Raw genomic sequence first — 6,847 nt, 5'->3', positions numbered from 1 at the left:
TTTGTGAAAAAGGGTTGGGCAAACCATGTGCTTAGTTGTAGAAGTCATTGAAAATGATGTTCATGAAGATTTTCAATGATCTGAGAAAAGTTTATAACAAACTGATCAAAGCAAAATGTACAACTGTCTGTAGAGTATGAGTTTAACTCAGAAAAATTGTGTCAACCATGGTCAACATTTATTAATCAGTAAATATTTTCCCCATTCATTTGGTACCCACACAACCCAACCAAGGGCTCCTCTAAGGTTGTCACTAGGCTTTCTCTGTCCTTGTACTTTCCATAGCCTGGACCAGAGGACTGTGCCTACTGATGATGCCCAATAAATACTTACTGATTCGATGAATGAATGAAGGACAGAATAAGGATAACTTTGGATAGGTTAGATCACCACCTTGTACAGACTAGGTTCAGTTTTGGGTGCCAAATTTTAAAAAGGAAATTAAAATTTTTTATTCCAGGATGCTTCCCGGTTCATCTTATAGGCAACAGAAAGGCAGAAGAGGGGATGTAGTCAATTTCCAAGGCAGCAACTTGAAGCGATTACTCCTGTGGAAAGTCACCACAGGCACTTCTGGATTTGATAAATTTAGGTTTGATGCTGCTGTGATTTATCCTATTGTGTTTACTTTTACTTCCCTACAAAAACTGAATTTGCCAGGTAGAGCTCTTTTATTTTAAAAAAAATGAACAGCCTTATTGATATATAATTTATATACTATACAATTCATCTATTTATCATCAATGATTTTTAGTATATTACATTTTTTTAAATTAGTAAAATATATATAATATAAAGTTTGCCACTTTAACCATTTTAAAGTATACAATTCAGTGGTATTAATTACATTCATTTTGTGTGAATGTAATAGCTACACATAGTTGTGTAGCTATTACAACTGTGTATTTCCAAAATTTTTGCATCATGCCAAACAAACTCTGTAACCATTAAGGATTAACTTCCCATTCTGCCTTCCCACAACCTAATCTCAATCTACTTTCTGTCTCTATGAATTCGACTATACTAAATTCCACATATAAGTGGAATCATACAATATTTTTTGTTTTGTATCTTGCTTCATTTACTTAGCATAATGTTGTCAAGTTTCATCCATGTTGTAGCACATTTCAGAACACCGTTCCTTTTTATGACTGAATAATATTTCATTGTATGTATATACCACATTTTGTGTATCCATTCATCTATCAATGGACACACGTTCTTTCTACCTTTTGTCTATTGTGAGTATGTTGCAACAAACACTGCCTTACCAATATCTATTTGAGTCCTTGCTTTCAATCCCTTTGGCTATATATCTAGGAGTAGAATTCTATGTTTAGCTTTTTGAGAAATTGCTAAGCTGTTTTTGATGGTGGCTGCACCCTTTCACATTTACCAGCGATACACAAAATTCCCAATTTTCCCATATCCTGTCCAACATTTGTTATTTTTTATTTGCTTTTTTAAAAAAATAGATAGCCATCCTGAAGGGTCTGAGGTGGTATCTCATTGGTTTTGATTTACATTTCTGTAATGACTAATGATGTTGAGCATCTTTTCATGTGCTTTTTGGTTATTTGCATATTTTCTTTGGGGATGTGTCTATTGAAATCCCTTGCCTATTTTTGAATGAATTGTTTTTTTGTTGTTGAATTGTAGGAGTTCTTTTTCATTCTGATATATATGAATATTTTCTGCCATTCTGTGAGCTATCTTCTAACTCTTTGATCCATTTTGTGCTATTTTTTTTTTTTTTTTTTGTATATGGTGTAAGGTAAGAGTCTACTTCATTCTTCTGCGTGAGGATATCCAGTTTTCCCAGCATCACTTGCTGAAAAGACTGTCTTTTCTGCCATTGAATTGTCTGGATACCCATGTTGAATATCAATAAACCATATTTGGTAGGGTTTACTTCTGATTACTCTGTTTTTCCCTTTTGTCTATACATTTATCCTTATGCAAGTACCACAGTTGTTTGATTATTGTAGCTTTGTAGTAAGTTTTGAAATCAGGAGGTATAAGTCCTCCAACTTTGTTCTTCTTTTCTAGTTAGTTTTGGCTGTTTAGAGTCCCTTGAGATTCTATATAAATTTTAGGATAAGTTTTTCTATTTCTGTTAAAATATCATTGAAGTTTTGTTAGAGATTGTATTGAATCTATTGATTGCTTTTGGTAGTATTTTCACCTTAACAACATTAAGTGTCTCAATCCATTAACATGTCTTTCCATTTATTTGTGTCTTCTTTAATTTCTTTCAGTAACATTTTATAGTTTTCAGTGTACCAGTCTTCCACCTTTTTGGTTAAATTTATTCATAAGTGTTTTATTCTTTTTGATGCTGTTGTAAATGGATTTTTAAAATTAATTAATTAATTAATTAATTAATTTTTGACTGTGTTGGGTCTTCATTCCTATATGCGGGCTTTCTCTAGTTGTGGCGAGTGGGGGCTGTGCTTCACTGCGGTATGTAGGCTTCTCACTGCAGGGGCTTCTCACTGTAGGGGCTTCTCTTGTTGCAGAGCATGGGCTTTAGGCACATGGGCTTCAGTAGTTGCAGCACACAGGCTCAGTAGTTGTGGTGCACAGGCTTGGTTGCTCCATGGCATGTGGGATCTTCCTGGACCAGGGCTCAAACCCATGCTCCCTGCATTGGCAGGCAGATTCTTAACCACTGCAGCACCAGGGAAGTCCATAAATGGATTTTTAAAAGTTTCTTTTTCAGATGTTCACTGCAAGTATCTAGAAATACAACCAATTTCATGTGTTGATTTTATATCCTGCAACTTTGATGCATTAGTTCATTAGCTCTAACAATTTTTTTGTTGATTCTTCAGAGTTTTTTATATATAAGATCTTGTCATATGCAAAGAGATAATTTTACTAGTTTCTTTCCAATTTGAATGCATTTTATTTCTTTTCCTTGCCTAATTGCTCTGGCTAAAACTTCCAGTACTGTGTTGAGTAGAAGTGGCGAAAGCAAGCATGCTTATTTTTCCTGATCTCAGCAGAAAAGTTTTCAGTCTTTCACTATTGAGTATGTTGTTACCTGTGGATTTTCATATGTGGCCTTTATTATTTTGAGTGAGATTCCTTCAGTTTCTAATTTATTGAGTATTTTTATCATAAAAGGGCATTGAATTTTGTCAAATACTTTTCCTGCATCAATTGAGATGATCATGTGGTTTTTTTCCCCCTTCATTCTATTAATGTGGTGTATTATATTTATTGATTTTTGTATCTTGAACCACCCTTGCATTCCTGGAATACATGCCATTTGGTCAAGATGTATAATCTTTTTAATATACTATTGAATTAGTTTGCTAGTATTTTGTTAAGGAGTTTTGCATCTATAATCATAAGAAATATATTGACCTGAAGCTTTCTTTTGTTGTGGTGTCTTTGTTTGGTTTGGTATCAAGGTCATGTTGACATTACAGAATGAGAAAGGAAGTGTTTCCTCCTCTTCAACTTTTTGGAAGAGTTTGAGAAAAGTTGGTGTTATTTCTTCTTTAAATATTTGATGCAATTCACCAGTGAAACCATCTGATCTGGGCTTTTCTTATTTGGGAGGTTTTTGATTACTGATTTGATCTCCTTATTAGTTCCAGTTATATTTGGATCTTCTATTTCTTCTTAAGTCAGTTAGGTTGATTATGTGTTTCTAGGAACTTGTCAATTTTATCTAAGTTACCTAATTTGTTAGTATACAACTTTTCATAGTATTCTTTTATAATCCTTTTTATTTCTGTAAAATCAGTAATCCCCACTTTCATTTCTGATTTTTTAACTTGTCATCTCTTTTTTTTTCTTTAGTCAATTTAGCTAAAGGTTTGTCATCTTATTGATCTTTTCAAAGAGCCAAATTTTGGTTTCATTGATTTTCTCTAATTGCTTTTTTATTCCCTATTTTATATATCTCCATTCTAACCTTTATTATTTCTTTCTTTCTGTCAGCTTTTTAAGTCATTAAGGTGTACAGTTAAATTATCATTTGAGATCTTTCTTTTGTTTTTTCTTCAATGTATGTGATTGCAGCTATAAATTTACCTCCTAAAGTTGCTTTCACTGTATCTCATAAGTTTTGACATATTTTGCTTTTGTTTTCATTTTTCTCAAGGTATTTTCTAATTCTCCTGTGGTTTTGACCCATTGGTTGTTTAAGTGTACTGTTTACAGTTCGTAATATTTAGATGTTATGTTTTGCCACAATGATTTTACCATTTTCTCCTGTTCCAAACATACCTGTACTTATGCCATCTCTATAGATAGACAGAATATAGATAAATCTAAGCATATACACATATATGCATATGTATTTATTTTTGACAAACTTTTGGGAGTAAGTTTCAAAAAAGATATATAATTTTAATGAATTTTCCTTTTCAATTATGTAGAAATAAGAAATGACAAACCCCAAAAGAAAAGTACAATAATACTGGCTTTTATAGTTACCTATGAAGTTACCTTTTACTAGTGTTCTTTAACATATGTTTTATGTCTTCAAGTTACTGTTTAGTGTCCTTTCATTTGAGGCTGAAGAACTTTCTTCAGTATTTTTTTTGTGTGTAGGGCAGGTACACTGGTATTAAATTCCTTCAGCTTGTGTTTATCTTGGAATGTCTTAATTTCTCCTTCATTCTTTAAAGATAATATTGCCAGATATAGAATTCTTTTTTTAATTAATTAATTAATTGATTTAATTTATTTATTGGCTGCATTGGGTCTTCCTTGCTGCAAACGGGCTTTCTCTAGTTGTGGTGAATGGGGGCTACTCTTCATTGTGCTGTGCAGGCTCCTCATTGTAGTGGCTTCTCTTGTTGTGGAGCATGGGCCCTAGGCGCATGGGCTTCAATAGTTGTGGCACACGGGCTCAATAGTTGTGGCTCACGGGCTCAATAGTTGTGGCTCATGGGCTCTAAAGCACAGGCTCAATAGTTGTGGCGCATGAGCTTTGTTGCTCTGTGGCATGTGGAATCTTCCCAGAGCAGGGCTCGAACCCATGTCCCCTGCATTGGCAGGCAGATTCTTAACCACTGCGCCACCTAGGAAGTCCTAGAATTCTTGATTGACATTTTCTTTCAGGACTTTAATATATTATTCCACTGCCTTCTGGTCCTCATGATTTCAGGTGAGAAATCAGCTGTTAATCTTATCAAGGATCCCTTGTATGTGATGAGTCACTTCTCTCCTGTGGCTTTCAGAATCCTCTTTCTGTCTCTGGGTTTTTATAATTTGACTATAATGTGTCTCAGTGTGGATCTCTTCAAATTTATACTGCTTGGAGTTCATTGAAATTCTTAGATGTGTGTGATCTTTCATCAGATTGGGGAAGTTTTTGACCATTATTTCTTCAAAGATTTCTTTTCCTCTTTCTCTTCACATGAGATTCTCAAAATGCATATATTGATATGCTTGATGGGTCCCACAGATCTCAGGCTCTGTTTTCCTTCATTCCTTTTTCTTCTGTTCCTCCAACTGGCTAATTTCAAATGTCTTATATTCAAGTTCACTGATCATTTCTTCTGCTTTCTTAAATCTGTCAAATCTCTTTAGTGAGTTTTTTTCTTTTCAGTTATTGTACTTTTCTATTTGGTTTATTTTTATAATTTCTATCATTTATTGATAATCTCATTTTGTTCAAACACAATTTTCCTAATTTCCTTTAGTTCTTTGTCCATGGTTTCTTTTAACTCACTGAACATATTTAAGACTGTTGATTAACATCTTTGACCAACAATTCCAATGTCTGGTCTCCCTCAGGGATGGTCTATGTCATATTCTTTATTTTCTTTGAGTGGGCCATATTTTTCTGTTTCTTTGTATGTTTTATAATCTTTGTTGATAACTGGACATTTTGACTATTATGTTGTCATGATTTGGAAGTCTAATTCTCTGACTCCTCAGTCATTACTTTACTTGTTGAGGGTTGGATCCATCCTTTTGTGACTCATCCAAACTATTTTTGCAAAGTATGTATTCCTTGTTGTGTGTGGTCAACCAGTTGTTTTCCATTGTCTCTGTTGTCAGCCAGTGACCTGGCAAGTATTTCTTTAAGTGTCTGGCTCACAAGATGGGGGGGGGGGTCCCTGTCACTTAAAATTCCCTCTTAGCTGGGAAGCTATTTCAGCCTGTGAGGGCCAAAATATATTGTGCTGTTCCCTTAGTGACGAAAAGCAGCAAATTGGCAACTGAAATGCTCAACTCCAGCCTTGGGAGGACAGGGCCTTATTGTCAACCCTGGATCCAGAAAGTTGCACTGGAAACACATGCCACTGTCCCCACAGCTGCCTGCTCTGGAGATAATAGCCACCAATGCAAGAAATCTGAAACTGACTGAAATTTACCCTGTCCCTTCATCAAGCTTTCCCTTAGATGCTGTGAGTCTTCTACTAGACTCAGAGTTCCAAAATAGTTGTTTAGGACAGCTCCTGCTAGCTCAAGTGTTTTTATGGAGATATGCATTCCTGGGGCTTCCTACTTTGCCATCTTTCCTAATGTCTCTTTGGCAGAAGCCTTCTAATATTCAAATATTTAAATATTTGCCTGTTTTTCCCATCCAAGGCAAAGCACAGAACTGTCAGTTTTCTCTTCAGCTGGGAACATTGTGTATCACCACTTCCTATCTGGAATGAGAGTCAGAAGCAAGTTCTAAGAAAGTGAGATCTTCTTTCCTCAGTACCTAACACAGTGCTGGCACAAGTAGCACAGCAAAAACAAAACAAAACAAACAGAAAAAAAGGACTTCCCTGGTGGCGCAGTGGTTAAGAATCCACCTGCCAATGCAGGGGACAAGGGTCCCATCCCTGGTCCGGGAAGATCCCGCATGCCATGGAGCAACTAAGCCTGT

This window comes from Hippopotamus amphibius, chromosome 1 (genome assembly GCF_030028045.1).
Source record: "Hippopotamus amphibius kiboko isolate mHipAmp2 chromosome 1, mHipAmp2.hap2, whole genome shotgun sequence".
Lineage (NCBI taxonomy): Eukaryota > Metazoa > Chordata > Mammalia > Artiodactyla > Hippopotamidae > Hippopotamus > Hippopotamus amphibius.
This window is presented reverse-complemented; position numbering follows the sequence as displayed.